This window comes from Pseudophryne corroboree, chromosome 4 (assembly GCF_028390025.1).
Source record: "Pseudophryne corroboree isolate aPseCor3 chromosome 4, aPseCor3.hap2, whole genome shotgun sequence".
Lineage (NCBI taxonomy): Eukaryota > Metazoa > Chordata > Amphibia > Anura > Myobatrachidae > Pseudophryne > Pseudophryne corroboree.
The window spans coordinates 684,234,743-684,254,518 of NC_086447.1; the positions used below are offsets into that span (position 1 = coordinate 684,234,743).

A 19,776-nucleotide genomic window follows, 5' to 3' on the forward strand; every position below is an offset into this window, starting at 1 on the left:
GGGGTCATGTGTCAGTGCTTCATAAGTCTCCGGGTCGGCCAGTTGTCCCTCAATTTCTTTGATGTAGTCGGAGAGGTTAAGGATGACTAAACCCCCTCCCTTATCTGCTGGTCGGAAAATTACATCCCGGTATGCTCCTAGTTGCTTGAGGGCCACTTGCTCCGCCCTGGACAGATTCCGGTGTGTAGTGGGTGTCGCTGCTGTATACTTGGCGACTGAATCATCCAGTAATCTGGTAAATGTTTGTATAGATGAGTTGGATGACGGGGGATCGAACATTGATTTATGTCGGGTCTGGTAGAATTTCTCACAGAAGGAAACTTCTGGGGGATCTTGGAGATTGGAGTCCTGAAAGTATTCCTGCAATCTCAGCTTCCTTGAGAAGCGGTGTAGGTCGATTTGCCACTGGAATTTGTTAAATGGGTTGGTGGGTACGAAGGAGAGGCCCTTCTCCAGAACTCTCAGTTCTGTATCAGAGAAGGATCTGCTGGAAAGGTTGAAGACTAGGGATTCTTTTTGGCTGCTCGCGCTTTTAATTCGCGAACATTGCTTGCCCCTGCGGGTGGGCGCCCTCTTCTGCCTTGTCCTGCCGGGGTACCCGCTGGTGTCCCTAAAGGGACCGGTTGTGCCCTGGCTGACCCATCCGAGTCCAAAAAGACGCTTTCGCTGTCACTATTTGAAGTACCGGCAGTAAAAGTTTTTTGCTCACGCCGTCTTCTCCAACCTTGCCGGCCCCTGGCATTATAGGTGGTATTTTGTCCCCCCTCCGGACCTCCCATCAGCCATCTATATACCTTATTTAGGTCATAGTCTTCTCTGACTATTTGTTGTTTGTTGCGCTTAAATTTAATTAAGTCTCTTCTGTAGTCTTCACATTGTTTTTGCAGCTTGTTAAGCCAATCCTGGTTGACCTCTGCTTGCAGGACCGGTTTATGCTCAATCTCGATCTTAGAGATCTTGTCTCTGGTCTGCTTTAACTCTCTACCCGATTCCTCCACTACCAACAGGATCAAATCGAGACTACACTTATTGAGTATGCCTACCCACTTTTTGCAGAACTCGGGGTTGTACCGCCCGATTGTGGGGACATTCCTCACCCTGAAGCCTCGTGGAATTAATTTTTCACGGTGGTATTCCGACAGGGAAATGCCATGCAGTAGGTAGTCACATTCACGGCGTTTTAGCTTGAGGAGTTGGTGGTAAACATCCTCTATGCCCCCTGTACGTTCGGCTGCGCCTAATTGTTCTGTGAAGCGAAGGCGCTCTGCGTCGTCGTCTGTAAAGCTGAATGATTCGCCCAGAACTGAAGGCATCCCTCTGCATCCCGGTGAATCCCCGTCGTGCCTTAAGGTGGATGTGGTCTCCATGTTGGGAGCGAGTCACTGGTGCTGGTGAAAGCCTGGTGCTGTGTGTACACCGCAGTGTGGGTGACTGTGGGACCCCACCTGGACAATAGGGTGCAGCAAAAAATTCAAAAAAGGAAAGGAAATACTGGAGGGGAGGACTTAATGAGAAGTTCTCATGGAACATTTTTCTATAGCCATCATCGCATAGTCCAGGGCATAGCAGCCCCACAATGTGTTCCAGTACTGTACAACTTGATATTGTCATTTTTCCATCCACACACAGCCCAAAGTTTTCATCCGCACTTTTTTTCACGAGCCTGTGGCGGTCAAGACCTGGTGGAAGCCTGTCCCCTTTGTACAGCCCCCGTCGCATACTGACTTTGCCGCCAACTATATGTTAGGACTAGCCATACTTTACAATCAGAGTTTTATTGGCATTGTGAGCCAGACTCATTAAAGTAGTGACTTCAAATCTACACCTTTATGGCTTATTCATTTGCCAGACAATGTTTTTTGACACACCACCGAGGTCAGGCCCCCACCAGGTTGTGACATATCCACTTATCCCCTGGCTCCCGGATCGTACCGTGCCCCAGGGTATAGTGATGGTTCCCATGTACCCAGGTAGCGAGCACAATGCACTTTTTTCACTTATTTCATTTCATTTATTTTTTCTAGTAGGCGGTTCACGGATACACTTCTCACAGCTCTCAGCACTGCAGGGCTCCTGCTGCCATGGATACGCGCACTTCTATCCGGTCACTGCCCATTTGCGGCGGATGTCTTTAGCGTTCCGGTTACCTTGGCTACAGGCGCACCTCGTTACACGTCACAGAGCCGCGACCGGAAGTCGGGCGGCGTCACCTTCACGCGCGCACTGCACTCGGACCTCACGGGGATATAAGGTAAGCTTCATCACCTTTCACAGTTACACACCTTGACAAAGGGGCATGTAAGCCCCGAAACGTTGGCTTTTATGTAATCATCTTCTTGAATACAAATTGATTACTTCACCTAAATCCTCGAGTGCCGCTGTTCTTTTTTGGATATCTGCATTACTATTACTACAGAGGGCACCGGGGTACCAGAACGCCAGTCAGGAGAGTGCCAGTCCCATTTGGGATATATATGCTATTTTGGCGCAAACAGGCCACTCTGTTCGCCAGCAGGGGTCAAGGCACCTCCCCTCCAGTATTTCCTTTCCTTTTTTGAATTTTTTGCTGCACCCTATTGTCCAGGTGGGGTCCCACAGTCACCCACACTGCGGTGTACACACAGCACCAGGCTTTCACCAGCACCAGTGACTCGCTCCCAACATGGAGACCACATCCACCTTAAGGCACGACGGGGATTCACCGGGATGCAGAGGGATGCCTTCAGTTCTGGGCGAATCATTCAGCTTTACAGACGACGACGCAGAGCGCCTTCGCTTCACAGAACAATTAGGCGCAGCCGAACGTACAGGGGGCATAGAGGATGTTTACCACCAACTCCTCAAGCTAAAACGCCGTGAATGTGACTACCTACTGCATGGCATTTCCCTGTCGGAATACCACCGTGAAAAATTAATTCCACGAGGCTTCAGGGTGAGGAATGTCCCCACAATCGGGCGGTACAACCCCGAGTTCTGCAAAAAGTGGGTAGGCATACTCAATAAGTGTAGTCTCGATTTGATCCTGTTGGTAGTGGAGGAATCGGGTAGAGAGTTAAAGCAGACCAGAGACAAGATCTCTAAGATCGAGATTGAGCATAAACCGGTCCTGCAAGCAGAGGTCAACCAGGATTGGCTTAACAAGCTGCAAAAACAATGTGAAGACTACAGAAGAGACTTAATTAAATTTAAGCGCAACAAACAACAAATAGTCAGAGAAGACTATGACCTAAATAAGGTATATAGATGGCTGATGGGAGGTCCGGAGGGGGGACAAAATACCACCTATAATGCCAGGGGCCGGCAAGGTTGGAGAAGACGGCGTGAGCAAAAAACTTTTACTGCCGGTACTTCAAATAGTGACAGCGAAAGCGTCTTTTTGGACTCGGATGGGTCAGCCAGGGCACAACCGGTCCCTTTAGGGACACCAGCGGGTACCCCGGCAGGACAAGGCAGAAGAGGGCGCCCACCCGCAGGGGCAAGCAATGTTCGCGAATTAAAAGCGCGAGCAGCCAAAAAGAATCCCTAGTCTTCAACCTTTCCAGCAGATCCTTCTCTGATACAGAACTGAGAGTTCTGGAGAAGGGCCTCTCCTTCGTACCCACCAACCCATTTAACAAATTCCAGTGGCAAATCGACCTACACCGCTTCTCAAGGAAGCTGAGATTGCAGGAATACTTTCAGGACTCCAATCTCCAAGATCCCCCAGAAGTTTCCTTCTGTGAGAAATTCTACCAGACCCGACATAAATCAATGTTCGATCCCCCGTCATCCAACTCATCTATACAAACATTTACCAGATTACTGGATGATTCAGTCGCCAAGTATACAGCAGCGACACCCACTACACACCGGAATCTGTCCAGGGCGGAGCAAGTGGCCCTCAAGCAACTAGGAGCATACCGGGATGTAATTTTCCGACCAGCAGATAAGGGAGGGGGTTTAGTCATCCTTAACCTCTCCGACTACATCAAAGAAATTGAGGGACAACTGGCCGACCCGGAGACTTATGAAGCACTGACACATGACCCCACGGCCGAATATCAACATGAATTGGAGCTATTATTGGACCGGGCAAAGTCTGAGAAGTTACTCACAGCCAAGCTGTGTGAAGCCCTCAAGCAGGCTAATCCACGAGTACCCCTTTTCTTCGTGGTCCCCAAAATGCACAAGAACGCCACAGCCCCGCCGGGCAGGCCAATCATAGCCGCAAGAGAGTCCATCTGTCAGCCCATCTCAACATTTCTAGACGGCATTTTGCAACCGTTGATCACCAAACATCACAATTACATTAAGGATACCACCAGTTTCCTGGAGCGGATCAACAACGTAGGACTGGTACCCGAGGGGACTTTAATGTGTGTGATTGATGTAAAGAGCCTTTACACGAGCATACCCCACCGTGAAGGCCTACAAGTTATGCATGATTTTCTCATCAAAGAAAAGATGGACACTCTCGACACAGGGCTTTTTATGCAACTCCTCACCTTTACCTTAAAGAGGAACTATTTTTTGTTCAATGGTGCTTTTTTCCAGCAGCGAACAGGTTGTGCGATGGGGAGCAACGTCTCCCCATCGTTTGCGAATATATATATGTTCCAGGAGGAACACGATACATTCTTTGAGAATGAAGATATAGCGCAAAACATCTTGCTATTCGTCAGATACATTGACGACTTGTTCTTACTCTGGACGGGTGATAAAACACGGTTTGAACGACTGATAGAGGAGGCAAATAACAGACCCTCCACGATCAAATACACCTACAATACCAGTAATGAATCAGTGAACTACCTGGACGTCAAGATCACAATCAAGGAAGGAACCTTAATTACCAGTTTGTTCACAAAGCCCACCGACAAAAATGTTCTCCTTAAGGCAAACAGTCATCATCCCAGACCCCTGAAAGAGGGGCTCCCGAGGTCTCAGATGATCAGGGTCTCCAGGATCATTAGTGACCGCTCTACCCTTGAGCAGGAGTTAGACACCTTAATTGACAAATTTACACAAAGGGGTTACGACCATCAAAAACTCCTAACACAGAAGAAAGAAATCATGGAGACTCCTAGAGCAACACTACTGAAACCCACGACATGCAGGAACCAAACGGTAATACCATTCGTGAACCAGTTTAATACAGCAAGCCCGGTCATACAGAGAGCCACCAGAGCCTTATGGCCCATAGTAGCCTCGGACACAAAGCTCCCCACGTTCAGGAAGAAGCGGCCCATGTTATGCTTCACTAGGGGTAAAAGTATTAGGGACATCATAGTGCACTCCGATATCACGGGGTTTCAAAGTGCGATACAACGACCTGCCACGTTCCTTTCGAAGGCCCCAGGATGCTACAAGTGTCCCAAGTGCACCACTTGTAATAATATGACTACAGGATCCTCCTTCAAGCACCCACACAAAGATAAAGTGTATCAGATCAGGCATGTAGTCACGTGCACCACTACACATATAGTGTACATACTCACCTGCCCGTGCCATCTAGTATACGTGGGCAAATCCATCAGAACACTCAGAGAGAGGATGGCCCTTCACAGGTCAGCGATCAAGCAGGCCTTATTAGGCAAACCATCGGATCAACCTGTGGCAAGGCATTTCGCCCTGATGGGTCACTCTCTGAATGACTTGAAACAACAGATCATTGACCACGTACCCCGTAACATCGGAGGAGGAGACAGGGACCGGAGACTACTCCACATAGAGTCCAAATGGATCTTCGAATTGGGCACCATCAGCCCGGGAGGACTTAATGAGAAGTTCTCATGGAACATTTTTCTATAGCCATCATCGCATAGTCCAGGGCATAGCAGCCCCATAATGTGTTCCAGTACTGTACAACTTGATATTGTCATTTTTCCATCCACACACAGCCCAAAGTTTTCATCCGCACTTTTTTTCACGAGCCTGTGGCGGTCAAGACCTGGTGGAAGCCTGTCCCCTTTGTACAGCCCCCGTCGCATACTGACTTTGCCGCCAACTATATGTTAGGACTAGCCATACTTTACAATCAGAGTTTTATTGGCATTGTGAGCCAGACTCATTAAAGTAGTGACTTCAAATCTACACCTTTATGGCTTATTCATTTGCCAGACAATGTTTTTTGACACACCACCGAGGTCAGGCCCCCACCAGGTTGTGACATATCCACTTATCCCCTGGCTCCCGGATCGTACCGTGCCCCAGGGTATAGTGATGGTTCCCATGTACCCAGGTAGCGAGCACAATGCACTTTTTTCACTTATTTCATTTCATTTATTTTTTCTAGTAGGCGGTTCACGGATACACTTCTCACAGCTCTCAGCACTGCAGGGCTCCTGCTGCCATGGATACGCGCACTTCTATCCGGTCACTGCCCATTTGCGGCGGATGTCTTTAGCGTTCCGGTTACCTTGGCTACAGGCGCACCTCGTTACACGTCACAGAGCCGCGACCGGAAGTCGGGCGGCGTCACCTTCACGCGCGCACTGCACTCGGACCTCACGGGGATATAAGGTAAGCTTCATCACCTTTCACAGTTACACACCTTGACAAAGGGGCATGTAAGCCCCGAAACGTTGGCTTTTATGTAATCATCTTCTTGAATACAAATTGATTACTTCACCTAAATCCTCGAGTGCCGCTGTTCTTTTTTGGATATCTGCATTACTATTACTACAGAGGGCACCGGGGTACCAGAACGCCAGTCAGGAGAGTGCCAGTCCCATTTGGGATATATATATATATATATATATATATATATATATAGTTGAATGGGGGCTTTCTTGGCATGTGTTAATAACTCCAGTAGTGTGCCCATGTTTACGGTTCTGGATTATTTTAAGATATAAGAGTAAAGAGGTACAATTTATACTGGGGCTTCCTGATTGCAAAAGAATGCTCAGTTCTTTTCTCCTTGCAAATGGACTTGAAATTCCTTACACTTCCGAGATCAGGGAGTGGACTTATTAAATCTCCTAAACATTAAAAGTAGGGGTGTTGCAGATTCATATTCTAGCTATCAATCCTAGAAGTGATAGACAGAATGTGATTGGTTGCTATGGGTGCACTTAGATGTAATAAAGACAAAAAATAACACAGAAAAGTGACATCTGCATGGAAGGTGTCCCCTAGGTCAGTGGCGGATTTCCCACTAGACACAGCCTGACCCCTAAAGCCATCCCTGCCCTCACTGTCATCCAGGCGCATACTCAAGCAGGTTTCCATGGCCTTATGTCACAAGTGAGGTTCTCACTTGATATGCATTCTATCCCATGTGTGCTGGAAGTAAGAAAGCCAGACTGAATATTCTGCCTCTGCAGCACTGGATGCAGGAAGGTAGGTGTTGGTGGAGAGAGGGAAGGAGTGGACTATTTATTTACCAGTGAAGTTGTTGGGCGATATTAATTTATTGGTGGGGTGATGGTAAGGTATATTTATTTAATAGTGTTAGAGAATATTTATTTTAAAGGGTTGGGTTTAGAATGCCGTTGGAGTGGATGCCGGTGGTCAGAATACCAACCGCGGCACCCCGATTATGAGAATCCCGACAGGGGGAAGGTAAGTATACCCTCAACGGCCCCCTAACACTAACCCTCCTTTCCCGCAACCTAAGCTTAACCCTCCCCGGTGGTGCCTAAACCAAACCCCCTCTTTCTGCAGACTAAATCTAACCCTCTTCCTCTGCCCTCGCAACCTAACCATAACCTTCCCCAGGGGTGCCCACACCTCCCCCCCCCCCCCCCTCCTCCCCACAGCCTGAACCTAAACCACACTCCCCTCAGGCTAACCCTATCCTTCCCAACACAGCCTATCACTAACCCAACCCTCCCACACGGTTTACCTCTCCGACAGAGGTGTCTCGTTCCGGATCCCGGGGTCGGGATTCCGGCGTCAGGATTGTGATCAATGTTAGGATGATGCCACTGGCATTTTGATCAGTGTCTGAATTCTGGCATCGGTATTTAGACCGGATACCATTGGAACTATTTATGTAATGCTTTTATGGTGTGGGGGCTATTAGCTGAATATGGTTCTGAGTTTTGGGAGAAGGATAGCTATTTATTAAATATGAATACAAATTATTTCATGTTTGGCTATTTAGGGGAGTATTTTTAGGGGAGTATTTTTTAAATGCAAGTAATAATTTATTGGGTGCAAATCATTTAAAGTTGTGGCTTGTTTGGAAAAAATAGGTCTATTTAATAAACTTGAAAATCATTAATTTGATAGTGGGGCTGCTTGGAGGATATCATTTTATTAAAGGTCACTGCTACTAGTTTAATACCAGGTAGATAACAGGTAGGGAGTCCTAGTAATTAAACATGGGTACTATTGATATAATGCCAGGGATGGTTGGGGCTTTCTATATATCATGTACCTAGTCCTTTTTACAGAGCCCCAATCAAGGATACAAAGAAGGAAAAACTAGGTCTGAGCCACATCAGGTAATCAAAACTGAGAGAACAAGCAGGAGATAGCAGGACAGTTTGTCAAATGTCCCAGCCCTGATTTAAGTGACTTTTCTCACTGAAGACTTGATTCTACTGCAGGGACAGTTGGGAAGTAAGCTCCACATCACACTGCTCTCATCATGAAGGGTACTCTGTGTTTACCCGACAGTAGTGCACACAACATTGTTTTGTATATGAAGTTATTGGCAGTTGGACAGATAGTGGCTAAAAACTTGCTTACATCATAGACACGCCATTTGCATGATGGTCATTCCCACTCTTGCTGCGTAAGTCGTCAAAAAACATCTAGAAATGCTGTGTTTGCCCATTAAGATTTAAGACACAGGGGAACTACAGTTAGCCATGGCAATTTACAGCAAGCTACTTGACCCCCCCAAGGATATCCCATTAACCCCAAAGGCAGGCTGCACTTAACAGGGATATTTTTAGGGAATCTGAGCAGACCCGAAAAGAAACCCCCGATATCTTACCTGTTTTCGGGTGCCATGATCGCGTTAACTCATAGGTCGGAGAACTTACCCAGGATTCTATGGGTTAAATCTCATTTAAATAATTATCTCTGCAGTGTGCTATATTTTGAAGTAAATTAATGTCCATAGGTTCAAAGAGCAGGAGTTAGATAAGTTGTATAGAGACTTGAGAAAAGAGTAGTGTACTGTCAGGTTAAAACAATATTTATGCCCAGACTAATAGAATTGGATGTATAGTATATCCCCAGACAAATTTCCATCCCTCTTAGATAAAGCCTCAGTGTTTGGGGACGAAACGCGTCAATAGTTAAAGGCACACTTCTATGCTATCCTACAGAATCCATCTGTGTATACAATCTATAACCGGCAGTGGAGCAATTTGTTTTTCATGCTACTATGAGAGGAAGTCTATGGATGTGCAACCTGGTGGCTGTCAATACAGCCAGAGATTGGTCTGGTAATATACTATACATCCCATACTATCCGTATAGACCTGAAAATTACTGCAAACATAAAAGTACACTGCTGTTTGGGACTCGTAGTTCCGCAAGTGGCTATACAACTTGTCTAACTCCATGGGGTATATGCAATTGCGGTCGAATTGCCACAAATGTAGAAAAACGGGGCATTTTCGACAAAAAAAAACTGTCGAATTGGATTCGACAATGCAATACAGTACTTTTCGACAAAAAACCTGCAGTTTCAGATTCGACTTTTTGCAATTCGACATTACTCAAATTCGACATGTCTGCAATAGTAAAAATGCGGCTTTTCGACAAAAGTATATTCAATTGAAGAATGTCGATTCGACAACACTGCTTTTCGACAGTCATTTCGTCAATTTCATTCCGCCTCATTTTGCTGTCGTGATCTAATAAATTTTTTAAAAAACATGGGGGTTTTTTTTGTGTTTTTTTGATTGCTAATAGCATATCTATTTATATTAGAAGGGATTATCTACTTGGTTTGTCTATTTAGGAGCCACAAGTATTATTTAATATATATTTTTTAAAGAATATTTTTTTTTTTTACTGACTAAAATAATATGGAGAGATCAGTTCATGTTTTTCAGTGGGAAGGGGTGGGAATGGGTTAAAATTCCTGAAAAAAATTGCATGGGGTCCCCCCTCCTAAGCATAACCAGCCTCTGGCTCTTTGAGCCGGTCCTGGTTGTAAAAATACGGGTGGGAAAATGACAGGGGATCCCCCGTATTTTAACAAACAGCACCGGGCTCTGCGTACGGTCCTAGTGCCATAAATACGGGGAACAAAACACATAGGGGTCCCCCGTATTTTTAACACCAGCACCGGGCTCCACTAGCTAGAGAGATAATGCCACAGCCGGTGGACACTTCTATACCGGTCCCTGCGGCCGTGGCATTAAATCCCCAACTAGTCACCCCTGGCCGGGGTACCAGGGGTGACTAGTTGGGGATTTAATGCCCCTCCAGCCACCCAAGGGCCAGGGGTGAAGCCCGAGGCTGTTCCCCCCATCCAAGGGCGGCGGATGGGAGGCTGATAGCCAAGTGTAAAAAAAAAAAGAATATTGTTTTTTGTAGCAGAACTACAAGTCTCCGCAAGCCTCCCCCGCAAGCTGGTACTTGGAGAACCACAAGTACCAGCATGCGGGGGGAAATGGGCCCGCTGGTACATGTAGTTCTACTGCAAAAAAATACCCAAATAAAAACAGTACACACACCGTCACAGTACAACTTTATTACATACATGCACACCGACATACACACATACTTAACCTATGTTGACAGGAGGCTCTGTCCCCTTCTCCACGTAGAATCCACAGGGTACCTGTAAATAAAATTATACTCAAAACAATCCTGCGTAGATCGGTCCTCTTCAGAGTTTGTAATCCACGTACTTGGCAAAATAAAAAAACGGAAACCACGGACCACGCACTGAAAGGGGTCCCATGTTTACACATGGGACCCCTTTCCCCGACTGCCGGGACCCCCCGTGACTGCTGTCAAAGAGGGTCCCTTCAGCCAATCAGGGAGCGCGAGGTTACTCGCGGTCAACCGCTGACCGCAAAGTTCCCACCATTGAATATAATGGAGCGCCTATGCGCTATGCGCAGCCTGACAGCTCAGACGCGCACAGCCAATCAGGAGAGTGCCACGACGTGGCGCTCCCTGATTGGCTGAAGGGACCCTCTTTGACAGCAGCCACAGGGGGTCCCGGCAGTCGGGGAAAGGGGTCCCATGTGTAAACATGGGACCCCTTTCAGTGCGTGGTCCCATGTGTAAACATGGGACCCCTTTCAGTGCGTGGTCCGTGGTTTCCGTTTTTTTTATTTTGCCAAGTACGTGGATTACAAACTCTGAAGAGGACCGATCTACACAGGATTGTTTTGAGTATAATTTTATTTACAGGTACCCCGTGGATTCTACGTGGAGAAGGGGACCGAGCCTCGTGTCAAGATAGGTAAGTATGTGTGTATGTCGGTATGCATGTATGTAATAAAGTTGTACTGTCACGGTGTGTGTGTACTGTTTTTATTTGGGTATTTTTTTGCAGTAGAACTACAGGTACCAGCGGGCCCGTTTCCCCCCCGCATGCTGGTACTTGTGGTTCTCCAAGTACCAGCTTGCGGGGGAGGCTTGCGGAGACTTGTAGTTCTGCTACAAAAAACAATATTCTTTTTTTTTAACACTTGGCTATCAGCCTCCCATCCGCCGCCCTTGGATGGGGGGGGGACAGCCTCGGGCTTCACCCCTGGCCCTTGGGTGGCTGGAGGGGGGGACCCCTTGATTTAAGGGGTCCCCACTCCTCCAGGGTACCCCGGCCAGGGGTGACTAGTTGGGGATTTAATGCCACGGCTGCAGGGACCGGTATAAAAGTGTCCCCCGGCTGTGGCATTATCTCTCTAGCTAGTGGAGCCCGGTGCTGGTGTTAAAAATACGGGGGACCCCTACGTGTTTTGTCCTCCGTATTTATGGCACTAGGACCGGACGCAGAGCCCGGTGCTGGTTGTTAAAATACGGGGGATCCCCTGTCATTTTCCCCCCCGTATTTTTACAACCAGGACCGGCTCAAAGAGCCCGAGGATGGTTATGCTTAGGAGGGGGGACCCCACGCAATTTTTTCAGGGTTTTTTGAACACTTTTGTGCCGTCCATGAAGTCGAATCCAGGACGCACACTATCGTCAATTGGTCCGTTTTTCAACAGCGGGACTGTCTAATACGTTTTTTATTGAATATGTCGAATTCGGGTCCCGGCGGCTAGGATTCGACTGTGAATTGTGTCGAATCCAAAAACAGTCGAATTCCAGCCGGAATTCGACTGCAATTGCATATACCCCCATGCCTTCTTTTTTAATTTATGGACACTAACTTAAATCATCATCTCCGCAGCCTGCTATATTTTTAAAGAGATATTTACATTGATATCACCACAATTTTTATAGCTGATATGGATTTTTATTATGTGTTCACTGTTTATTTTATTATATTAATTCATTTTTCATTAAATACTGAATTTATATTCGTGTCTTGATAAACTGAATTTTTCAGAAATATAAGTTTGAGTGTTTCTATTAGTGCAATTCCCTAGTATGTATTATTAGTAATCCATATTTGCAGTTTTTGTTAAATGACCCTTATTGTGTGGATTTAATCACATGAAGTGCTTTACAAGGTGAGAACTTCATCCAGAAAGTATATACTATAAAATGTATATGTACAAAAAACAGTGTAGATACCTATATGACACGTCATGTAGTATCAGATCAGATCTAGGAAAAGCTAGCAAAGAATTGCACACTATAATGTTCTTAACTGCAATCATCTCAAATGTAGCATTAATCAGTTACTTTGTCCACCTGAGGTCTGCTGTTCAATTAAGAAAATACTTCCCCCTATGATCGAATCCTTTTATGAAGGATCTTCAACTCTGGTATGGTTTTGTAAACGTTTGCATATTTTGGGAATTGCTATTAGTACATACCTTCCAACATGACCCTCTCCAGGAGGGACAGATTGCTCTGCTCCTGGACTTCCCACTTAATTTATGATTGCCATCATCTGTGGTGAAACACCTTTCTCATCCATTAACCTGTTCAAAATAGGTGCAGACAATCACAAATGAAGAGAAAAGTCCAGAAGTCAGAGCATTGTGTCCCTCCTGGAGAGGGTCATGTTGGGAGGTATGTTAGTAACTCTTCTAAATACAGAAACCTGGATTTTAGAATAATCTGCTGAAACTGGTAACACACTTTCTAACAGAACTATAGTGACAATTCCAGTTCTACAAGATATTCCATTTCCCTGTTTTTCTCACATCTGCATGTTTCCAACTGCAGTTGGCTTTAACGCTGACTGTTACTGAGCGTAAACCCCCACAGGTGACTTTCACTACGGTATAGCTTTAGTTATGGAGTGTTTGTTTCAATTTCAGATTAAAACCTGTTTCAAATTTAAAACCATGACTTTTGACCCAGCTTGGACTCGGGACACTGTGCACGGGCTGAAGTTGGGATTTCTGTACTTAATCCGTTTGACCCGGCCCGGGTCTTCCAGTGATTTGGGTCTTCCCGTTTACAGTGGGCGCTTGGAGACTATATCATCTACAGGTGCTACTGTCCCCCGCCACTGAATTTCTTTTATGCATCACACTTTTCACACACAAGCCGAGGCACTGACCCGAGTTTCAAGTTCTGGAAATAACCCTGGTTGGTTGAATTGTCGTGGACCCGGAACCGTCAACCTGGGTCAGACATAAGTCGGACCCCGGTCAAAGCATGGGAACGGCAAAAATAAAAAAACGGGGTCTTGGTTTATGTCTGAAAGAGGTATTAGCTTGGGGATAGGGTTACGGTAGAATTTAGCAGGATTATTCTATGCAAGTCCTAAGTAAAAGCCTTTTACATTCCCCCTAAGGAGTTTTAAATACAGCTGATGGGTTAGGTGAGATGACACTTTTAAATGGGTGGCTCTAAAATAAATATAATTAATTTTACTTAGAGGATCTCACCATGAAGTATTCTAAACAGGAACACTGAAAATGCACACATGCATTTCTGCTCATGATTCCGTCTTATGTTTCAGCACAGATTTTGTGGTGTTACAATTGTGCAGTATACTCATACATCTATATTGCATAAAACATTGCTAAACACCCAACCTTCCTTAATTACATTAATTAGCCAATACAAAAACTAAACACTGTGCCATTTTACCATATTATACATAGACAATATATATTATACATTATACAATAGACACATATCCATTTTTGGCAAAATGTATTCACAGTTACTGTGCAACCTTAAGTAACCGTTGAGGAAAAAAACTCCCCTAATGCAGCACTAGCTGTTGGATGGCCACCTCACGGCTTACAGGACAGAACTGCTTACAGTGCACACACTTGCAATCAATGTATCGAGCTAGTAAAAAACACCCTGTGTAATCCTATGGATCACATCAATTACCGGAAAAAAGAAACTCAGCTCCTGACAATCTTTGTTAAAACACTGATCTAAAAAATAAAAACATTACATATAAAAATAAGATTTTACTTACCGATAAATCTATTTCTCGTAGTCCGTAGTGGATGCTGGGACTCCGTCAGGACCATGGGGAATAGCGGCTCCGCAGGAGACAGGGCACAAAATTTAAAAGTTTGACCACTAGGTGGTGTGTACTGGCTCCTCCCCCTATGACCCTCCTCCAAGCCTCAGTTAGGATACTGTGCCCGGACGAGCGTACACAATAAGGAAGGATTTTGAATCCCGGGTAAGACTCATACCAGCCACACCAATCACACCGTACAACTTGTGATCTGAACCCAGTTAACAGTATGACAAACGTAGGAGCCTCTGAACAGACGGCTCACAACAATAACAACCCGATTTTTTTGTAACAATAACTATGTACAAGTATTGCAGACAATCCGCACTTGGGATGGGCGCCCAGCATCCACTACGGACTACGAGAAATAGATTTATCGGTAAGTAAAATCTTATTTTCTCTGACGTCCTAGTGGATGCTGGGACTCCGTCAGGACCATGGGGATTATACCAAAGCTCCCAAACGGGCGGGAGAGTGCGGATGACTCTGCAGCACCGAATGAGAGAACTCCAGGTCCTCCTTAGCCAGGGTATCAAATTTGTAGAATTTTACAAACGTGTTCTCCCCTGACCACGTAGCTGCTCGGCAGAGTTGTAATGCCGAGACCCCTCGGGCAGCCGCCCAAGATGAGCCCACCTTCCTTGTGGAATGGGCCTTGACAGATTTAGGCTGTGGCAGGCCTGCCACAGAATGTGCAAGTTGAATTGTGCTACAAATCCAACGAGCAATCGTCTGCTTAGAAGCAGGAGCACCCAGCTTGTTGGGTGCATACAGTATAAACAGCGAGTCAGATTTTCTGACTCCAGCCGTCCTTGAAATATATATTTTCAATGCTCTGACAACGTCCAGCAACTTGGAATCCTCCAAATCGCTAGTAGCCGCAGGCACCACAATAGGCTGGTTCAGGTGAAACGCTGAAACCACCTTAGGCAGAAAGTGAGGACGCGTCCGCAGTTCTGCCCTGTCCGAATGGAAAATCAGATATGGGCTTTTATACGATAAAGCCGCCAATTCTGACACTCTCCTGGCTGAAGCCAGGGCCAGTAGCATGGTTACTTTCCATGTAAGATATTTCAAATCCACCGATTTGAGTGGCTCAAACCAATGGGATTTGAGAAAATCCAAAACTACATTAAGATCCCACGGTGCCACTGGGGGCACAACCGGGGGCTGTATATGTAGTACTCCTTTTACAAAAGTCTGGACTTCAGGAACTGAAGCCAATTCTTTCTGGAAGAAAATCGACAGGGCCGAAATTTGAACCTTAATGGACCCTAATTTGAGGCCCATAGACAATCCTGTTTGCAGGAAATGTAGGAATCGACCCAGTTGAAATTCCTCCGTCGGGGCCTTCCTGGCCTCACACCACGCAACATATTTTCTCCAAATGCGGTGATAATGTTGTACAGTCACCTCCTTCCTGGCTTTTACCAGGGTAGGGATGACCTCTTCCGGAATGCCTTTTTCCCTTAGGATTCGGCGTTCAACCGCCATGCCGTCAAACGCAGCCGCGGTAAGTCTTGGAATAGACACGGTCCCTGCTGAAGCAGGTCCCGTCTTAGAGGTAGAGGCCACGGATCTTCCGTGAGCATCTCCTGAAGTTCCGGGTACCAAGTTCTTCTTGGCCAATCCGGAGCCACGAGTATCGTTCTTACTCCCCTTTGCCGTATAATTCTCAGTACTTTTGGTATGAGAGGCAGAGGAGGAAACACATACACTGACTGGTACACCCATGGTGTTACCAGAGCGTCTACAGCTATTGCCTGAGGGTCTCTTGACCTGGCGCAATACCTGTCCAGTTTTTTGTTGAGGCGGGACGCCATCATGTCCACCATTGGTCTTTCCCAATGGACCACAATCATGTGGAAGACTTCTGGATGAAGTCCCCACTCTCCCGGGTGCAGATCGTGTCTGCTGAGGAAGTCTGCTTCCCAGTTGTCCACTCCCGGGATGAACACAGCTGACAGTGCTAACACATGATTTTCTGCCCAGCGGAGAATCCTTGCAGCTTCTGCCATTGCCCTCCTGCTTCTTGTGCCGCCCTGTCTGTTTACGTGGGCGACTGCCGTGATGTTGTCCGACTGAATCAACACCGGCTGACCCTGAAGCAGAGGTTTTGCCAGGCTTAGAGCATTGTAGATTGCTCTTAGCTCCAGTATATTTATGTGAAGAGACGTCTCCAGGCTTGACCACACGCCCTGGAAGTTTCTTCCCTGTGTGACCGCTCCCCAGCCTCTCAGGCTGGCATCCGTGGTCACTAGGACCCAGTTCTGTATGCCGAATCTGCGGCCCTCTAACAGATGAGCACTCTGCAACCACCATAGCAGAGACACTCTTGTCCTTGTGGACAATTTTATCCGCTGATGCATCTGCAGATGCAATCCGGACCATTTGTCCAGCAGATCCCACTGAAAAGTTCGTGCATGGAATCTGCCGAATGGAATCGCTTCGTAAGAAGCTACCATTTTTCCCAGGACTCTTGTGCATTGATGCACAGATACTTTTCCTGGTTTTAGGAGGTTCCTGACTAGATCGGATAACTCCCTGGCTTTCTCCTCCGGAAGAAATACCTTTTTCTGAACAGTGTCCAGAATCATCCCTAGGAACAACAGACGTGTCGTCGGGATCAGTTGGGATTTTGGAAAATTCAGAATCCACCCGTGTTGTTGGAGCACTACTTGGGTTAGTGCTACTCCCACCTCCAGCTGTTCTCTGGATCTTGCCCTTATCAGGAGATCGTCCAAGTAAAGGATAATTAAGACGCCTTCTCTTCGAAGAAGGATCATCATTTCGGCCATTACCTTGGTAAAGACCCGGGGTGCCGTGGACAATCCAAACGGCAGCGTCTGAAACTGATAATGACAGTTTTGGACCACGAACCTGAGGTACCCTTGGTGTGAAGGACAAATTGGAACATGAAGGTAAGCATCCTTGATGTCCAAGGACACCATAAAATCCCCTTCTTCCAGATTCGCTATCACTGCTCTGAGTGACTCCATCTTGAACTTGAATTTTTGTATGTACAGGTTCAGAGATTTTAGATTTAGAATCGGTCTTACCGAGCCGTCCGGCTTCGGTACCACAAATAGCGTGGAGTAATACCCCTGTCCCTGTTGTAGGAGGGGTACCTTGACTATCACCTGCTGAGAATACAGCTTGTGAATGGCCTCCAATACCGTCGCCCTGTCGGAGGGAGACGTTGGCAAAGCAGACTTTAGGAAACGGCGAGGAGGGGACTTCTCGAATTCCAACCTGTAACCCTGAGATACTACCTGCAGGATCCAGGGGTCCACCTGTTCTTATAGGAACGAAAGGACTGCGGCTGAAAAGCCTGCGGCTTTTTCTGCTGGGAGGTGACCTGGGGTAAAAAGGTGGATTTTCCGGCCGTTGCCGTGGCCACCAGATCCGATAGACCGACACCAAATAATTCCTCCCCCTTATACGGCAATACTTCCATATGTCGTTTGGAATCCGCATCACCTGACCACTGGCGCGTCCATAAACTTCTTCTGGCAGATATGGACATCGCACTTACTCTTGATGCCAGAGTGCAAATATCTCTCTGTGCATCTCGCATATAAAGAAATGCATCCTTTAACTGCTCTATAGTCAGTAAAATACTGTCCCTATCCAGGGTATCAATATTTTCAGACAGTGACTCCGACCAAGCCACGCCAGCACTGCACATCCAGGCTGAGGCGATTGCTGGTCTCAGTATAACACCCGTATGTGTGTATATACTTTTTAATGTATTCTCCAGCCTCCTATCAGCTGGATCCTTGAGGGCGGCCGTATCAGGAGACGGTAACGCCACTTGCTTTGATAAGCGTGTGAGCGCCTTATCCACCCTAGGAGGTGTTTCCCAGCGCGCCCTAACCTCTGGCGGGAAAGGGTATAATGCCAATAACTTCTTTGAAATTAGCAGTTTTCTATCTGGGGTAACCCACGCTTCATCACACACTTCATTCAGTTCCTCTGATTCAGGAAAAACTATCGGTAGTTTTTTCACACCCCACATAATACCCCTTTTTGTGGTACTTGCAGTATCAGAGATATGCAAAGCCTCCTTCATTGCCGTGATCATATAACGTGTGGCCCTACTGGAAAATACGTTTGTTTCTTCACCGTCGACACTGGATTCAGTGTCAGTGTCAGTGTCTGGGTCTGTGTCGACCGACTGAGGTAAAGGGCGTTTTACAGCCCCTGACGGTGTCTGAGACGCCTGGACAGGTACTAACTGGTTTGCCGGCTGTCTCATGTCGTCAACCGACTTTTGTAGCGTGCTGACACTATCCCGTAATTCCATAAACAAAGCCATCCATTCTGGTGTCGACTCCCTAGGGGGTGACATCACCATTACAGGCAATTGCTCCGCCTCCACGCCAACATCGTCCTCATACATGTCGACACACACGTACCGACACACAGCAGACACACAGGGAATGCTCTGATAGAAGACAGGACCCCACTAGCCCTTTGGGGAGACAGAGGGAGAGTTTGCCAGCACACACCCAAGCGCTATAAATATATATAGGGACAACCTTAATAAGTGTGTTCCCTTTATAGCAGCTCAAATATTATAAATATCGCCAATAAGTGCCCCCCCTCTCTGTTTTTACCCTGTTTCTGTAGTGCAGTGCAGGGGAGAGTCCTGGGAGCCTTCCTCGCAGCGGAGCTGGGCAGGAAAATGGCGCTGTGTGCTGAGGAGAATAGGCCCCGCCCCCTTTTTGGCGGGCTTCTTCTCCCGTTTTTTTTGGAACCTGGCAGGGGTTAAATACATCCATATAGCCCCAGGGGCTATATGTGATATATTTTAGCCAGAATAGGTATATTACATTGCTGCCCAGGGCGCCCCCCCCAGCGCCCTGCACCCTCAGTGACCGCTGGTGTGAAGTGTGCGGAGAGCAATGGCGCACAGCTGCAGTGCTGTGCGCTACCTCATGAAGACTGAGACGTCTTCTGCCGCCGGTTTCTGGACCTCTTCTCTATTCGGCATCTGCAAGGGGGTCGGCGGCGCGGCTCCGGTGACCCATCCAGGCTGTACCTGTGATCGTCCCTCTGGAGCTAGTGTCCAGTAGCCTAAGAAGCAAATCCATCCTGCACGCAGGTGAGTTCACTTCTTCTCCCCTAAGTCCCTCGTTGCAGTGAGCCTGTTGCCAGCAGGATTCACTGAAAATAAAAAACCTAACAAACTTTTTCTAAGCAGCTCTTTAGGAGAGCCACCTAGATTGCACCCTGCTCGGACGGGCACAAAAACCTAACTG

At 46.9% G+C, this 19,776-nt stretch overlaps 1 protein-coding gene and 1 long non-coding RNA gene across 3 annotated transcripts in view; one reads left to right on the top strand and one right to left on the bottom strand.

Annotated features, from left to right (window-relative positions):
- The window catches only part of STXBP5 (syntaxin binding protein 5), a 698,920-nt gene that overhangs the window by 641,538 nt on the left and 37,606 nt on the right, over positions 1-19,776 (bottom strand). The window lies entirely within an intron of this gene.
- Positions 7,231-19,776, top strand: part of LOC134910157 (uncharacterized) — a 67,504-nt gene continuing 54,958 nt past the window's right edge. Inside the window, exon 1 of the long non-coding RNA XR_010176134.1 lies at positions 7,231-7,323. This is a non-coding gene — a long non-coding RNA (uncharacterized LOC134910157). The remainder of the gene's footprint in view (positions 7,324-19,776) is intronic.